General features: G+C 47.9%; 1 protein-coding gene across 2 annotated transcripts in view; it reads right to left on the reverse strand.

Moving 5' to 3' along the window:
* The window catches only part of ZNF469 (zinc finger protein 469), a 215,139-nt gene that overhangs the window by 106,394 nt on the left and 89,514 nt on the right, over positions 1 to 19,231 (reverse strand). Inside the window, exon 1 of one of the 2 annotated variants that reach the window (XM_075326222.1) lies at positions 12,979 to 13,142. The exons of the other annotated variant lie outside the window; for it this stretch is intronic. The gene's annotated coding sequence lies outside the window, so the exon portion shown is untranslated. Of the gene's footprint in view, positions 1 to 12,978; positions 13,143 to 19,231 lie in introns of those variants that run through there. 2 annotated transcript variants of the gene reach the window in all.

The raw sequence follows: 19,231 nt of genomic DNA on the forward strand, positions 1-19,231 counted from the left end.
TGATAAAACATTAACGATATCGTAGCGTGTAAAGACCCCTTTAGTTTGTTACCCATTTTTCCATAATAAGCCAATTTCCTGTTTCCTACATGTAAATTAGAAATGTTTTCACCTTGGTTGCCATGACTACCAGGTGATGTGTTTATATTTATACTATAATTCTGCCTGTTATTTCTGTGCTTGGCGTAACCATGGCAACCACAAATAAACACAACAGGTTTTTTTCTCCTTGGCTGACCACAATCATGATATAGTTGCATTATTTAACAATTTTGTATTTAGACCAGACACCTTATTAATGCGGTTACTTTGCTTTTTCCTTGGCTGGTGTACGTCTTGTATTCGGTCTGAAACAACATTAATAAGGACGGCACCACCATAGGGTTAATAGGAAACGTGACACCACCCATAAGCACAGAAGAAAAAAACAAGATTGTATTCGGTCTCAGTATACACCTCCTTGTGTAGTAAGGGTATGGTACACAATATTTTTTTTCAGTTTCATTCCAATTGAAAAAGGACTCAGAAAACACATTTCTATGTACTAACGACTTGCTGTGCATTTGTGTTCCGTTTTTTGAGCATTTTTTAACCACTTCAGGTTTCCAAAGACGCCAAGTGGTTAAAATAATCAAACGCAGCATACTTCAAGCATTTTCTACTTGGAAGATGTGCTGTACCTTAGGAAACGGCAAAAAAATCTGCACAGAAGATGCTTCAGGAGAAAATGACGGCAGCGTTTCCTGAAGGTTCGTCCTCCAGAGTTCAGCGGGTTCGTGCGCACAACCCTAATGAATCTTATTGATAAACATGACACATTTTGCTAGTGATATGCAGAAGTATTGGTGCTGTTTAACCAATTTAGGGGTTAAGTGTCTGTTTTCTCTTCCAATAGAACATAGCGCTACTGTTTCTTGTTCTTGGCATTGAGCTGTGAGCGGCTGCGTGCCTCTGGGGGGCAGTCATTTAAGCTTTATTTCCATTTAATTAGTGGGTTACATAATTCTTCTTAATTAGTTATGATAGAGGGTGTATAGTATTTTCCTTAACAGCCATATCCACAAATATAGTATGTGGCATGCCTTTCCAGAAATCATTGGGTTAATTACTGGGGCAATAAACCATTCTACACATACCAATCACAATAAATTACCTTTCGGCAGTCAATTTTAGTTAATTAGAAGAATTGTTTATAAAGTGGCTACTGGAAGCCGCATTCTGTGGTTACAAGCCCCCATACACATTAGATTGCTGTCACCCACTACCGCTCCCCACTCCCCCGTACACATTATATTGCTGTCACCCACTACCATTGCTCCCTACTCCCCCATACACATTAGATTGCTGTCACCCACTACCATTGTTCCCTACTCCCCCATACACATTAGATTGCTGTCACCCACTACCGCTACCGACTCCCCCATACACATTAGATTGCTGTCACCCACTAACATTGCTCCCTACTCCCCCATACACATTAGATTGCTGTCACCCACTAACATTGCTCCCTACTCCCCCATACACATTAGATTGCTGTCACCCACTACCATTGCTCCCTACTCCCCCATACACATTAGATTGCTGTCACCCACTACCGCTACCGACTCCCCCATACACATTAGATTGCTGTCACCCACTACCGCTACCGACTCCCCCACACACATTAGATTGCTGTCACCCACTACCGCTACCCACTCCCCCATACACATTAGATTGCTGTTACCCACTACCGCTACCCACTCCCCCATACACATTAGATTGCTGTTACCCACTACTGCTACCGACTCCCCCATACACATTAGATTGCTGTTACCCACTACTGCTACCGACTCCCCCGTACACATTAGATTGCTGTCACCCACTACTGCTCCCTACTCCCCCATACACATTAGATTGCTGTCACCCACTACCGCTACCGACTCCCCCATACACATTAGATTGCTGTCACCCACTACTGCTCCCTACTCCCCCATACACATTAGATTGCTGTCACCCACTACCGCTCCCCACTCCCCCATACACATTAGATTGCTGTCACCCACTACCGCTACCGACTCCCCCATACACATTAGATTGCTGTCACCCACTACCGCTACCGACTCCCCCATACACATTAGATTGCTGTCACCCACTACCGCTACCCACTCCCCCATACACATTAGATTGCTGTTACCCACTACCGCTACCCACTCCCCCATACACATTAGATTGCTGTCACCCACTACCGCTACCCACTCCCCCATACACATTAGATTGCTGTCACCCACTACCATTGCTCCCTACTCCCCCATACACATTAGATTGCTGTCACCCACTACCGCTACCCACTCCCCCATACACATTAGATTGCTGTTACCCACTACCGCTACCCACTCCCCCATACACATTAGATTGCTGTTACCCACTACTGCTACCGACTCCCCCATACACATTAGATTGCTGTTACCCACTACCGCTACCCACTCCCCCATACACATTAGATTGCTGTTACCCACTACTGCTACCGACTCCCCCATACACATTAGATTGCTGTCACCCACTACCGCTCCCCACTCCCCCATACACATTAGATTGCCGTCACCCACTACCATTGCTCCCTACTCCCCCATACACATTAGATTGCTGTCACCCACTACCGCTCCCCACTCCCCCATACACATTAGATTGCCGTCACCCACTACCATTGCTCCCTACTCCCCCATACACATTAGATTACTGGCACCCACTACCATTGCTCCCTACTCCCCCATACACATTAGATTGCTGTCACCCACTACCGCTACCGACTCCCCCATACACATTAGATTGCTGTCACCCACTACCGCTACCGACTCCCCCATACACATTAGATTGCTGTCACCCACTACCGCTACCCACTCCCCCATACACATTAGATTGCTGTTACCCACTACCGCTACCCACTCCCCCATACACATTAGATTGCTGTCACCCACTACCGCTACCCACTCCCCCATACACATTAGATTGCTGTCACCCACTACCGCTTCCCACTCCCCCATACACATTAGATTGCTGTCACCCACTACCGCTCCCCACTCCCCCATACACATTATATTGCTGTCACCCACTACCATTGCTCCCTACTCCCCCATACACATTAGATTGCTGTCACCCACTACCGCTCCCCACTCCCCCATACACATTATATTGCTGTCACCCACTACCGCTACCGACTCCCCCATACACATTAGATTGCTGTCACCCACTACCGCTACCGACTCCCCCATACACATTAAATTGCTGTCACCCACTACCATTGCTCCCTACTCCCCCATACACATTAGATTGCTGTCACCCACTACCGCCTCCCCCATACACATTAGATTGCTGTCACCCACTACCGCTACCGACTCCCCCATACACATTAGATTGCTGTCACCCACTACCGCTACCCACTCCCCCATACACATTAGATTGCTGTTACCCACTACCGCTACCCACTCCCCCATACACATTAGATTGCTGTCACCCACTACCGCTACCCACTCCCCCATACACATTAGATTGCTGTCACCCACTACTGCTCCCCACTCCCCCATACACATTAGATTGCTGTCACCCACTACCGCTACCGACTCCCCCATACACATTAGATTGCTGTCACCCACTACCGCTCCCCACTCCCCCATACACATTAGATTGCTGTCACCCACTACCATTGCTCCCTACTCCCCCATACACATTAGATTGCTGTCACCCACTACCGCTCCCCACTCCCCCATACACATTAGATTGCTGTCACCCACTACCATTGCTCCCTACTCTCCCATACACATTAGATTGCTGTCACCCACTACCATTGCTCCCTACTCCCCCATACACATTAGATTACTGGCACCCACTACCATTGCTCCCTACTCCCCCATACACATTAGATTACTGGCACCCACTATCGCTCCCCACTCCCCCATACACATTAGATTGCTGTCACCCACTACCGCTCCCCACTCCCCCATACACATTAGATTGCTGTCACCCACTACCATTGCTCCCTACTCCCCCATACACATTAGATTGCTGTCACCCACTACCGCTCCCCACTCCCCCATACACATTAGATTGCTGTCACCCACTACCGCTCCCTACTCCCCCATACACATTAGATTGCTGTCACCCACTACCATTGCTCCCTACTCCCCCATACACATTAGATTGCTGTCACCCACTACCGCTCCCCACTCCCCCATACACATTAGATTGCTGTCACCCACTACCGCTCCCCACTCCCCCATACACATTAGATTGCTGTCACCCACTACCGCTCCCTACTCCCCCATACACATTAGATTGCTGTCACCCACTACCGCTACCCACTCCCCCATACACATTAGATTGCTGTCACCCACTACCGCTACCGACTCCCCCATACACATTAGATTGCTGTCACCCACTACCGCTACCGACTCCCCCATACACATTAGATTGCTGTCACCCACTACCGCTACCCACTCCCCCATACACATTAGATTGCTGTTACCCACTACCGCTACCCACTCCCCCATACACATTAGATTGCTGTCACCCACTACCGCTACCCACTCCCCCATACACATTAGATTGCTGTCACCCACTACTGCTCCCTACTCCCCCATACACATTAGATTGCTGTCACCCACTACCGCTACCGACTCCCCCATACACATTAGATTGCTGTCACCCACTACTGCTCCCTACTCCCCCATACACATTAGATTGCTGTCACCCACTACCGCTCCCCACTCCCCCATACACATTAGATTGCTGTCACCCACTACCATTGCTCCCTACTCTCCCATACACATTAGATTGCTGTCACCCACTACCATTGCTCCCTACTCCCCCATACACATTAGATTACTGGCACCCACTATCGCTCCCCACTCCCCCATACACATTAGATTGCTGTCACCCACTACCGCTCCCCACTCCCCCATACACATTAGATTGCTGTCACCCACTACCATTGCTCCCTACTCCCCCATACACATTAGATTGCTGTCACCCACTACCGCTCCCCACTCCCCCATACACATTAGATTGCTGTCACCCACTACCGCTCCCCACTCCCCCATACACATTAGATTGCTGTCACCCACTACCGCTCCCTACTCCCCCATACACATTAGATTGCTGTCACCCACTACCGCTACCCACTCCCCCATACACATTAGATTGCTGTTACCCACTACCGCTACCGACTCCCCCATACACATTAGATTGCTGTCACCCACTACCGCTCCCCACTCCCCCGTACACATTAGATTGCTGTCACCCACTACCATTGCTCCCTACTCCCCCGTACACATTAGATTGCTGTCACCCACTACCATTGCTCCCTACTCCCCCATACAGAGAAACTCTGTGCCGAATAACCTAACAGCAGCTTATCTCTTCACCGAACCAAAGGATCAGCCTCTAAAATTCAGTAGATCTGCTCCTTCTCCCCCGACATCATCTGTCCGGACACATTAGACCGTTGGATGATGCTGCCCAAATTTTTTTGATCTGCGGACTTTGGTCTGGTGTATTTTGGAGCCTTAAGTGAATCTGTCGCTAGATTTTTTACACCTAATCTGAGTGCAGCATAATGTGGAGACAGAGACCCTGATTCCTGCAATGCGTCACTTCCTGGGCTGCTGACTGTAGTTTTGATAAAAGGAGGATAAGCAGGGGATTCTCACTAACGGCCTTGCCATACAAGTATTCACCAATGCTAACCCTCTCCACAGTAGGCCTGCTACTGATAATGTTGCCGACCAGACCCCCTAAGTGGTAGAAATCACTGATTGTCTAATACGTGCGGCAACTTGTTTCTGAGATAGCGCCCCCCAATAGAGACCCCCAGAGTCTAGGAGAAGTACAACGTTCTGTCATCTCACGCTGGGGAATTCAGTCTGTTTTCCCTGGTGTCGCGGAGGGTAGATTCACCCGAGTTCTGAGCTTCATTATACTGCTCTAGATTAGGAAAAGCGTCTCATGACGAGGCAGATCCGGGGCTTTGATGGACCCTATTGACTTAAATGGGATCTGTCTGCTTTCCATTTGAATGTCTTGTCTTTTTAGCAGAAAAATACAATGGAGCATGCTGTGCTTCTACAAGTTATAGTTTGATTTTATTATGTCAGCTGTGGTCGCGTGTAGGCATGGAATAGATGTTATGTTTTCTTTAGACAGTGGGCATCAATGGGATCCAGTCCCTGCTTGGGCCAGGACTATAAGGCAACTTTGGCCATGAAATCGGTCACTCAAGTCAAGGATCGGGTTATGGGTGTAGTGGGGTCTGACATGAAGTGAGGCTCCAGACACTGCAGACATGGTCTGGGAGGCACAGACCAGACACACATGTGGATTTTTACTAAATGAACCTTCTAAGCAAAGCCGTTTCCATCCTCATTCTGTAGTGTGCTCTGGATGCCTATGGACAAAAAATTAAACACACTTTTTTTTTTTCGTTTTTTTTTTTACTGTTTTCAAAATTTGAACCTGTTCTCAATTTGATTGCAAGCTCTGCGGGGGCTTTTCAATTGACAGCTGATGTGTCAGCGATACGAAGGGAGAGATTTGCAGGAAGCAACATCCAAGTGTAAAGTAAAGGTCAATGCCAAAATAAAAGAATGAACCCTAAGGCTATGTGCGCACTAGAGATGTGAAGTTTCTCGAGAAAATCTTCTCGAGAAACTTCTGGGAGTGAAGATTTGCTGAACTCCGGAAAAAATCCGCGGCAAAACCGCATGCGGATTTGCCGCGGATTTGCCGCGGAATTGCCGCGAAATTGCCGCGAAATTGCCGCGATTTTCCCGCGGGTGGTTCCCTGCGGATTTTTGCAGGCTGTACTGCAGAAATCCGCGGGATACCTGCGGATTTAATGGACATGTTCATTTTCTCAAGAAAGTTTCTCGAGAAATTTCCGCACCGAAACTTTCTTGAGAAAAATCCGCACCAGTGCGCACAGCTTTTTTTTTTCTCATAGAATTTCATGGGAAATGTCTGCACAAAGATTGCAGACATTTCTCAAGAAATTTCCGCGGCAAATCCGCGGGTAAATCCGCGGGTATTTTGCTCTAGTGCGCACATAGCCTAAGGCAGGATTGTAGAAAGCTAAACTGAAAACTATGCGTTTTGGGACCTTGAAATGTAATAGTAGGAGGTGCTAAAGGGCAGCAAATATATGTTCTGCACATACTGACCTGCTTCCATCTTTGTATACATTACTGTACAGTAAGAATATCATTTTTCTTTGGAATGTATGACCCTAGAGCAAATCTCTGGATCATATGTTAGGGGATTTGCAAAGTCCCACCTGGACAGACTTTAGTCTTCATTCTGTCATCTTGTCTTATTAATGTGACTTACTGCACAGCTAGTCCTAGTCTCATAAGAACAGAAGAAATTGGGAGATTGGCAAATGTGCAGGCAAGATGCCCACTGCTAATTGTTATCACTTCATTGGAACCTATAAGAACTGTACTTGTGGACATATTTCCTTGGCTTGGAAGTGGGTTGTGACGCTGGCTGCTCTCTTCAGGGTAATGCTAACTATAAGAAATGTTGGCTATTTGGGCTGCAGTGGAGCCCTCAGCAGGTCTACCAGACAGCAGGTTAGATGCCTTCTCAAATCTCACAAGTAGTAGTGGTAATTACTGGCCATCTTTGGTAATTTTCAGAATGTGTTTAATATACTGTACCGCAAAGAACATCTATAACACTGGGTGTGAAGTGTGAAGATGTCCCTAATAGCGGCTTGCTCGTCATACTGCTCTTTGTGAGGAGCCTGGTCCTGTATCTTTTCTAAGTTGCTTCACTTAGTGAAGGATTGCTAGGGCTCCCATTCCTGTCAGGGTCACCTCCTCACAGGCATATTCCTCCCATCTATCTTATATAGGGCAGTGTCGCCTCCTCACGGGCATATTCTTTCCATCCAGCTTATATAGGGCAGTGTAGCCTCCTCACGGGCATATTCTTTCCATCCAACTTATATAGGGCAGGGTCGCCTCCTCACAGGCATATTCCTCCCATCTATCTTATATAGGGCAGTGTCGCCTCCTCACGGGCATATTCTTTCCATCCAGCTTGTATAGGGCAGTGTAGCCTCCTCACGGGCATATTCTTTACATCCAGCTTATATAGGGTGGGGTCGCCTTCTCACGGGCATATTCTTTCCATCCAGCTTATATAGGGCAGGGTCGCCTCCTCACAGGCATATTCCTCCCATCTATCTTATATAGGGCAGTGTCGCCTCCTCACGGGCATATTCTTTCCATCCAGCTTGTATAGGGCAGTGTAGCCTCCTCACGGGCATATTCTTTACATCCAGCTTATATAGGGTGGGGTCGCCTCCTCACGGGCATATTCTTTCCATCCAGCTTATATAGGGCAGGGTCGCCTCCTCACAGGCATATTCCTCCCATCTATCTTATATAGGGCAGTGTCGCCTCCTCACGGGCATATTCTTTCCATCCAGCTTATATAGGGCAGTGTCGCCTCCTCACGGGCATATTCTTTCCATCCAGCTTATATAGGGCAGTGTCGCCTCCTCACGGGCATATTCTTTCCATCCAGCTTATATAGGGCAGTGTCGCCTCCTCACGGGCATATTCTTTCTATCCAGCTTATATAGGGCAGTGTCGCCTCCTCACGGGCATATTCTTTCCATCCAGCTTATATAGGGCAGTGTAGCCTCCTCACGGGCATATTCTTTCCATCCAGCTTATATAGGGCAGTGTCGCCTCCTCACGGGCATATTCTTCCCATCCAGCTTATATAGGGCAGGGTCGCCTCCTCACAGGCATAATCCTCCCATTTATCTCATATAGGGCAGGGTTGCCGCCTCACAGGCATATTCTTCCCATCCCTCTTATATAGGGCAGGGTTGCCCCCTCACAGGCATATTCTTCCCATCCAGCTTATATAGGGCAGGGTCGCCCCCTCACAGGCATATTCTTCCCATCCAGCTTATATAGGGCAGGGTCGCCCCCTCACAGGCATATTCTTCTCATCCAGCTTATATAGGGCAGGGTCGCCCCCTCACAGGCATATTCTTCCCATCCAGCTTATATAGGGCAGGGTCGCCCCCTCACAGGCATATTCTTCTCATCCAGCTTATATAGGGCAGGGTCGCCCCCTCACAGGCATATTCTTCTCATCCAGCTTATATAGGGCAGGGTCGCCCCCTCATGGGCATATTCTTCCCATCCAGCTTATATAGGGCAGGGTGAGAACGGTGCCGTGTGTCAGGCCTGCGCACTGCTGCACTGTGTTATGACTGGCTCCAGACACTGCTGCTTGTCCTTAAGTTTATGAGCTAACCCCAGAACACCTCATTTCTTAGAGAGGGAACAACGAAAGGAAAAATAAATGCTAAATGGAAAAACATTACTCTCGTCTCACAAAACTCCCAGCTCGCACCGAGAGCAGACACCGAGGAACAGCAGAGCAATGTGCACTTGGTGCAGGGTCATTAACGCCATCAGCTACGCAGACCCTGTCCTTATCATCACCACAGGCAGCATTAACAGCTTTATGGTGACCTGAAGGAGACAGGAGCCCACAGTGATTCACAGGTTGAAATCCATTGATTCTTCTACTTGTTGACATCACCATGTTGCGGTGTTGATACCACGTTAGTCTATGAAGAATTCAGGCCACATCTTTGTAACCTCACTGAGGGGGTGTAGTGGACGACATGTTGTATCTTTCATTCTGCCCATATTCCAGATTATGTCTTGTGTCTCGCTGTGGTTCAGTAATGACAGACTTGTTCTGTGGTTTTCCCAACATAACTTTGTACTGAGATATTTCTGAATGGCTCAGATCACTGTCCTCTGAGTCTGTATTTGTGCCCTGCAATGCCAGTCCAGCTAATTGTACGTATGCCTTTAGGCACATTATATGTAACATTGCAGCCAGTGATGATGGCAGTTAATGTCCTTTGTGCAGTAATATATCATAGTTACTTTATATATTCCATTTCTTGTAAGTGGATATGTAACGTATTGCTTAACTGGTAATACATGATAGTCGTAGTCCTGACCGGCTCATTGAGAGTTAAGCCGTCTGACGATTGAGAAGCCGCAAAGTCTACTCTGCCCAACAGTGAATGGGAATTCGCTTAAGTGCCTCGTCTTCCAGTGACGGTATCCAGTGTACACATCCAGCCGTATGGAGTGTGAATAGAGGCAGCGGCCCCATGATATAGCTCAGGCTGCGCTCATCACCTATGCTACCAGCATTTCACTTAGGCTAGGTTCACATTTCCGTTGTTTTGCATCAGTCACATGCGTTGCTTGACGCTTGTGACTGGTGCATTGTACAACGGGTGACAAGATTTGGAATTCATTGTCATGATAAAGTGGATTCCGTTGTAAAACGAGAGAGAGAAAACGATCAGTTGATCACCCAGTGGCCGGCTTCTGTGAGCGATCAGCTGATCGCCCAGCGACCGGCTTCTGTGAACGATCAGCTGATCGCTCACAGAAGCCGGCCTCCGAGAGATCAGCTGATCGCTCACAGAAGCCGGCCTCCGAGAGATCAGCTGATCGCTCACAGAAGCCGGCCGCCGGGAGATCAGCTGATCGCTCACAGAAGCCGGCCTCCGAGAGATCAGCTGATTGCTCACAGAAGCCGGCCGCCGGGAGATCAGCTGATCGCTCACAGAAGCCGGCCTCCGAGAGATCAGCTGATCGCTCTCAAAAGCCGGCCTCCGAGAGATCAGCTGATCGCTCTCAAAAGCTGGCGGCCAGGACATCAGCTGATCGCTCTCAAAAGCCGGCGGCCGGGAGATCAGCTGATCGGTCTCAAAAGCCGGCCTCCGAGAGATCAGCTGATCGCTCTCAAAAGCCGGGGGCCGGGAGATCAGCTGATCGCTCTCAAAAGCCGGCGGCCGGGAGATCAGCTGATCGCTCTCAAAAGCCGGCGGCCGGGAGATCAGCTGATCGCTCTCAAAAGCCGGCGGCCGGGAGATCAGCTGATCGCTCACAGAAGCCGGCCGCCGGGAGATCAGCTGATCGCTCACAGAAGACGACTGCCGGGCGATCAGTTGATCGTTCGTTCGGCCGCCGAGTGAGAGAGAGACATTCATTTGAATGATTAAACCCAAGATTTGAGCATGCACAGTGAAAACATAAGGATTCCGCTGCGCAAAAAACGTTACATACTGCGTTCCTGCCGCCTGACGGTCAGTCGTTCCACGACTGATCAGTCGGGCGGCGGATGCAACGCAAGGGCATCAGTCGCAATCCGCCGCTCATACAAGTCTATGGGAACAACGGAAACCGCTAAACGGATTGTGCTGTTTATCAGAGCGGCGGATTGTGACTGATCATAAATAACGGAAATGTGGACCTAGCCTTATAATAGCAGAGGCGGACAGACCATTGGTGCAACCAGTACAGCCGCACAGGGGGTCAGGGGGCCATGTCCACCCCCAAAACAGGTGGAAGTGTACATTATGAGGAGTTATTGGGCTGCAAATGGTCCACATATTGTTTCATGCACAGGGCCTCTTCTCTCTGTATCTGCTCTTGTATAATAGTGCATAAGCAAATGCTTTTTTTTTCATATTGCCATAAATCCTAACCTCATGATTAGAAGTAAGAGCATAATGTTAATGGGCCACAAGGCTTACAGAAGACCAAATCTAAGTGCTCCAGCCCCTAATGCCGCCATTCCTGAGAATGGTACTTGTCCTGGTGGATTGCACAGTGTGGACAGGAGCTACACAGGGCGAGGGGTGCACGTGTGCCTGGAGAATAACCCCACTGTACTCAGTCTGAATACACTGCTCACTGCTGTCATTATCTGCAGAAGAAATCAAACAAAAAAGGCCCTCAGTTCCAGCAGAGAGAAAAAAAAGTGTATTTTCCTTTCCAGATTCCCAAATTATTCCTGTGTGGGGGTGATTGTGATGGCCAAAACCATAGAAACAGTCCGGAACTTAGCTACAAAAGCCATATCCTCCGCTAATAAGCCAGGATATCATTTATCTGCTTCACTTGTGGATGAGGGGCAGCAGGAGTGTCTGTGTCGCATTGATTATGGGGCCGCAGGGGTTAACAATGGTCGTATCCAGACTGCAGCAGGAGGAAAGGAATGCCCCTAAACCGCCTCAGTAATGTCAGGAACTCCCCTCCATAAGACAGCTGCTCTCCCCTACAGCTGATCAGTCACTCCCCTGCTGCAGCCCCAGGCGCAGAGCCGCATCTGCACAGCGCAAGGAACGCCAAATATCGCCAGATCCCCCTGCTCCACGCTGCACCATGCATTCATTCATTCACATTTCTTGTGTTCTCACATCGTCTGTATATTTAAAGATCCCTCCTGTATCAACAATGATTTTTTTCTTTCTTTAATCACTGTTATAAATGTTTCCAAACAGCAGATTGTCAAGACTTATATTAACTGTGACGGTAGGAGAAATAGAAGTCATTAGTTAAAATCCTGGGTAATACTATAAAGCTCAACGTGAGGAACTTCCGAAATAGGAGGCAGGGGGAGCTCTCAACAGCTCCAAAATCTGTCATCTGGAATTGACAATGCATACCTGGGCACGGCGCCAGTGGTCAGGAGGATTCCACCTGGCATGGAAGGGGTGCAGATGGGTGACCCCCTGACAGATGACCTAATAATGCCATCAATAATTCTGGACACAGTCACTGTCCATCTATTTACACATTGTCACCAGCAGCATCAATTTAGCACACATAATGGAATATACATTAATGTACATGCACAAGTCAGGCTGGGTGCAGACTCCAGCACACAGCTGCTGCTGCCATCCAGGGCCAAACCATACGTCAAAATATATATTGTGCCAACAGAAAACAATCCATTCACAGATCCTGCCACTGCAAAATAAAGGGGTGAATAGTGCCTGCATTTAAGCAACTCTACTTGCAAATAATAATAAAAAGCATCCTTGCTGTTCTGCCTCCAGCAGCGCCCGGATTGCTGGGACCTCATCGAGGAGGCGAGAGCTCTTACCTCGTCATCTGCAAGCTATGGAGCATGGCTGTGTGACTCCTCCGGCGGCAGCAATAATTAGGATTGTAAGCCAGCAGCGTATGCTAGATCCGTAGTAATGTATGGCCAGACTGAGGACGCTTCATTACTGAGCACAGGCTCCGGCACTGCAGCTCCCGCCCTCCACAGTCACTCCAGCCAGTAGCACAGTGCTCACAGGCTGCAGACACTGCTGAAGCGCCCTCAGCTCCCACAATCTCAGCTGCTGGCTCGTGGGTCCCCTCCTCCGGCTGCAGCACACTGCTGTCATCTGTCAGTACCTACTGCTGCTTCGGATTAAGTGCAGCTAATGCACCTTCCCTGCTCCATTCTTTCCTTATCAAATGCATTAATACACAAATGCTTTTTGAAGCTGGATTTATTGCAGATTGCCAAACATCTCCCAGATGGCACAACTGTGGATCAGACTGTGGACCGTCTGCTAGAAATGTGCACCAGATTGTGTGGGAATTGTAGTGGGATGTGTCTAGTCCATACTACAAAAAAAACAACAAAGTCAGCGTTTACTGTATTTCATCTGTCCTGTGATCAAAGGGGCGATAACTGCCCTAAAGAAAGCTGTTTAATGGAGAGAATGGGGTGAGGCTCTACCTCTTAAGTCCCCCTTCACACTGCCACACAAAAAACGCACATGTTGCAGTCTGTTTTGTCCATCCGTGTGTAGATGTGTGTCATCCATGTGCATGTGTATCATCCATGTGCCATCCGTGTGTCTCATCCATGTGCGTGTGTGTGTCATCCATGTGCCATCCATGTGCATGTGTGTCATCCATGTGCCATCCGTGTCTATATGTGTGCCATCCGTGTGTCTCATCCATGTGCCATCCGTGTGTATGTGTGTCATCCATGTGCATGTGTGTCATTCCTGTGCCATCCGTGTGTATATGTGTGCCATTCGTGTGTCTCATCCATGTGCCATCCATGTGTATGTGTGTCATTCCTGTGCCATCCGTGTGTATGTGTGTCATTTGTGTGCCTTCTGTGTATTTGTGTGTGTCATTAGTGTGTCATCCGCGAGCCACCTGTGTGTCATTTATATGCAATCCATCTGTACGTGTGTCATCCATGTGCCAGCAGTGTGTATGTGTGTGTCATCCATGTGCCATCCGTGTGTATGTGTGTGTCATTCATGTGCCATCTGTGTGTGTCATCCATGTGCATGTTTGTGTCATTTATATGCAATCCACCTGTACTTGTGTCATCCATGTGCCACCAGTGTGTAATCCATGTTCCATCTATGTGTGCACGTGCCACCTGTGTGTATGTATGTCATATGTGTGCTATCCGTGTGTACATGTCATCAATGTGCCACCTGTGTGTGCATGTGTCATTCATGTGCCTTCTGTGTGTACGCGTGTGCCATCTGTTTGTACATCGTGTGTACGTGTGCCATCCGTGTGCTGTACGTGTGCCATTCATTTCTACATTTGTGTGTACATGTGTCATCTGTGTGTGCATGTGTCATCCATGTGCCTTACTCGTTTGTGTGCCATCCGTTTGTACATCCGTGTGTATGTGTGTGCCATCCGAGACAAAGTGTCTCCTATATTTTCCAATCTTAAACATGGACTGCACACGCATGTCATCCGTGTGCTGTATATGTTTTTCACAGACCCATTGACTTTTATCGGTCCATGTGTCCGTTGTGCCGGTTGAAAACAGACATGTCTCCATGTGGTTCACACAGACACATGGTCCATGGAAAACACGGGAGGTATGAAGATCACCATAGATTTTAATGAGGATCCATGTGAACATGCCTCTGCTATGTGTGACAGCGGGCATCACACGTACCGGAAACACGTATGCGTGACAAGGGCCTTAGATTGTGTGACGTAGATTTTAGTTGGATACATCACACTGTTGAGTCTGATTTAACCAGCCTTTGAGACTTTCCTGAATATTTTCGCAATCAACATTGACGGCATTATTTTATACATACGTGCATCCCCCATACTCTGGAACGCTCTACCTCAGCACATCAGACTCTCCCCTACCGTGGAAAGCTTCAAGAGGAACCTCAAGACCCATCTCTTCCAACAAGCCTACAACCTGCAATAGCCCTCAGTCCAGTAGACCACTGCGCAACCAGCTCTGTCCTCACCTATCGTACCATCACCCATTCCCTGTAGACTGTGAGCCCTCGCGGGCAGGGTCCTCTCTCCTCCTGTACCAGTCTGTTATGTACTGTTAATGATTGTTGTACGTATACCCTTTCACTTGTAAAGCGCCATGGAATAAATGGCGCTATAATAATAAATAATAATAATAATAATAATAATAATACATACCTGCCTTAGGTTAGGGCAGTATATGAGCACCAGCAATTCTCAGATGGGTCTCTATACCAAACATATCTGTGCCACTCGCTGGTGGGCGGCTTTTTCATTTGAATGCAGAGATGTGAGTGATTTGCTACCAGAAGTCCAACTCTGTGGATTTTTTGCTATGGACATAGTAGAATATGGGTTGGAATGTGACAGTCAGAGGAGAAACCATGCATTGTGATATGTGACACGTGTCGTCTTGTAGTTTCAAGCCTATATTAGTGAAGTTCCCCAAATATGAAGAAACGTTAACGCTTGTTTGTGGCCCCTAAAAGTCCTATCACTGACTATCGTGTGTCAAAATTTTCATTAAAGGGAATCTGTGAACAGGGTTTTGATATCTAATCTGGGAGCAGAATAATATAAGGCAAGTGATCCTGATTCCAGGGATACCACCTACTACGGTAGTTTAGATCTGGTCAGGAGAATAATAAGGCACGGGACTCTGACATCTCCACCATCAGGGGTAATCTGGAGGCTAGGAATAGCCTAGGGTCCCCTAGCGTGAGGGACAGTGTAGGAGCCCCCTGTCCCTGCAGTCACATCTTGACAGGAGTATCCTCTTTTTGGTATTCTAACTTATACGAACAATTTTACTTGTAGGTGAAATCCAACATCTTTCTCAAAGGGTCCAGCCTGAAATAGGCTCTTAGGGCTTGATTCCTCAAGACCGGCTTTGTTCATGCCTCTTAATGAGAGTCAGACGATTAATGAAGAGGGCCTCCATCTACATGGATAAGGAGTGTCTAACGAGTGGCGTGGGCGGCTGACATCTTACTCCAGTCCTGGACTAGAGTGAGACCTCTGGCATAAGAAACGCCACAGCTCGTCATGAATTAGAGGCCGCTGTATTCAGCTTTCTGAGCTCATTCTGGTAAATCCAGTGATGAACCTTGAATCGGTTTTTGGCTCTTTAATATTCAGTGTGTGGCTTGTGATCTAGGGAAGGTCGCAGAGCTCCTTTTGGGTAGACAAGTGAACCTCTCTTTGGACAGTTAGGATATTTTTCAGCCCGCATTTATTCCTTTCATGTATTGCTATATTGCGATTCCATATTTGACTTTGTAGCGGAAAAATTAATGTTCAGTTTCACGGGGCTTTGTACAGAAACAACCAGAGACATAAAATGTGCAAATTGAAGCTGGTGGCGGCTGTTGTGGCTTGAATTGATATTCTGCACAATATATGCCGCCCAGATGGCCTCAGCTGTACTGCAATGAATGAAGCTTTGCACAATGAATGTTATTTTCATATCTGGTACTTTGAGTATTTATTAGGTTGTAAATGGCGATTAATCTCTTTTATCTCTGTTCCTTGGCTGTTCTTGTGAGGTCTTCGTATGTACCAGGAATATCCCTTGTGTCAAGCCATGGTGGGCAATACTTCATGTCAACTTTTCTGTCTTCTGCAGAGGTCATGACTTACAAACATGAGCTTACTCCCTGATGTGTGCACTTATTAGCAATGCTGGATTCTGAACATTTCAAGAAATACGCTGATTGCCGGCTGTATACCCCACTGGAGCGGACGCCCTGCAGGGGATGCTTAATGTCAGTTTGACGTTCCCTCCATATTAGCGCGTGCCTTTAGGAATACCGTTCTCTACTCTGGAGAACCAGCATCAATAACCAAATAGCATTTATTAGCAAAATAGTGCCGGCCTCACGTCACTCATCCGTATAAGTGAACCTGACAGCTTGTTCATGCTGCCTGAACCGGGAACGCCATGGATCAGACATGACAATTCAGCCAAGTGCTTTAGAGAAAACATTGAAAAGTGCAACAGGGATCATGCGGCTCAGTGACTAACACCGGAGGGCAGTCCCTGGCAGAGGGGAGCAGGAGCCCGGAGAAGTCGCAGGGACTAGTCACCAAGCTGCATGGTCCTCGGGCTGCCTTTCAATCTAAATTGCAATTTCAGCGTAACCAAAATGACGGGGCCGACAGCATGAATCAGCCGTCAGGTTCTCTTTACCATTATTCACCGATGGGTTTGGTCCTATACAGTTGTAGGAGTAATAGCAAAGTATTCGGAAACTTCAGCAGAACAGTGCAGAAGCCAAGATTTAGAAAGCCGGCCATGTCAGAGCCGCACTCCTCATTATCAATATTAGGCTATGTGCGCACTAGAAAAGTGATTTTTCTCAAGAAAATTTCTTGAGAAACTTCTGGGAGTTGAAGATTACTAAATCTGCAGTAAAAAAATGCACCAAAACCGCGGGTAAAACGTATGCGGTTTTGGTGTGCTTGTGGTGCGTTTTTGCCGCAAGTTGGTCCGTGTGGTTTTTTATGCTGTAAACTGCAATAAATAATATAGATAATAGATAGATAATCGATAGCTAGACAGACAGATAGAGGGAAAGATGGATAGATGAATAGATAGATAGATAAATAGGTGAGAAAGACCTACGTACGGTATATAATGTCCCACCTCCCTGCATATTCTAAGCTGGCAACCTTTAGTGACTTTCATGTGGCACTAAAGGGTGCTTAGCCTTGTATTTAGCCAAAAAAAAACAAAACGACGTGAGGTCCCCCCCTATCTTTTGTAGCCAGCTAGGGTAAAGCAGACGGCTGCAGCCTGCAGACCACAGCTGGCAGCTTTACCTTGGCTGGTAATCCAAAACAGAGGGCACCCCACGCTGTTATTTTACATTAAATAAATAATTGAAATAAAAAAAACCGTGGGGTCCCCCCATATTGGATCACCAGCCAAGGTAAAGCGGACAGCTGTGGTCTGGGATTCTCGACTAGGGAGGTGCACCGTTATTGGACACTCCCCAGCCTAAAAATAGCAGGCCGCAGCCGCCCCAGAAGTGGCGCATCCATTAGACTTTCCAATCCTGGCGCTTTGGCCCAACTCATCCCGTTGCCCTGGTGCGGTGGCAAACGGGGTAATATATGGGGTTGATACCAGATGTGTAATGTCACCTGGCATCAGGCCCTGGGGTTATTGATGTCAAGCGTCTATCAGATACCTGACATCACCAACCCAGTCAGTAAGAAATAAAAAATAGACAACAAAAATAGTTTTATTTGAAAAAACACTCCCCAAAACATTCCCTCTTTTACCAATTTATTGAAAAGAACAATTAAATCCAGGTCCGGCGTAATCCAATAAGGGGGTCCCACGACAATCCGTACCATAGTCACTGTGCCAGCCAATGAAGAACAGAATGTTCCCCATTGGCTGGGAAAGTAATGCAATGATCAGAGCTAACATCAATAGGTCAGCCCAGGTCACTGCAAGGGATGACTAGCGCTGCTGTCAGGAGGATAGATGAGATCATTACCTGCTATGATCATCCCCTGCTCTCCTGATGTCAGCGCTGTCACTGTCTTCTATGCCCGCCGCGTTCTCAGCGAAGAATCGCGGGAGCCCATGACATCACCGCTAGTCACAGTCACGGCCCGCCCGCGAGACGGGTATAGAAGGCAGTGACAGCGCTGATGTCAGGAGAGCAGGAGATCGTCACAGCAGGTAATGATCTCATCTAACCTCCTGACAGCAGCGCTCGTCATCCCCATGGCTGCCAGCACTGCAGTGTGAGAAGCTGCTGATACTGCAGTGCAGGCAGCCACGGGGATGGAGCGGGACACAGCACCCGACGGAGGTCACACGGAAGTGCTTCCGTGCGGCTTCCAGGGAGTGTGATCTGTGTGTGTTTACTCTCTGCTCCGCTTCCTCTTCCTGTCATAATGACATCACTTCCCTGCAAAACGCACGGTGCGCACAGCTATTTTTTTTTTCCCATAGGTTTTGCTGGGAAATGTCTGCAGAAAGGTTACAAACATTTCTCAAGAAATTTCTGCAGCAAAACCGTGGGTAAAACCGCGGGTAAAAACGCAGTATGCGCACAAGGCCTCATGGCTACTTCTCAGGCTTT

Source organism: Anomaloglossus baeobatrachus, chromosome 10 (assembly GCF_048569485.1).
Source record: "Anomaloglossus baeobatrachus isolate aAnoBae1 chromosome 10, aAnoBae1.hap1, whole genome shotgun sequence".
Taxonomy (NCBI): domain Eukaryota; kingdom Metazoa; phylum Chordata; class Amphibia; order Anura; family Aromobatidae; genus Anomaloglossus; species Anomaloglossus baeobatrachus.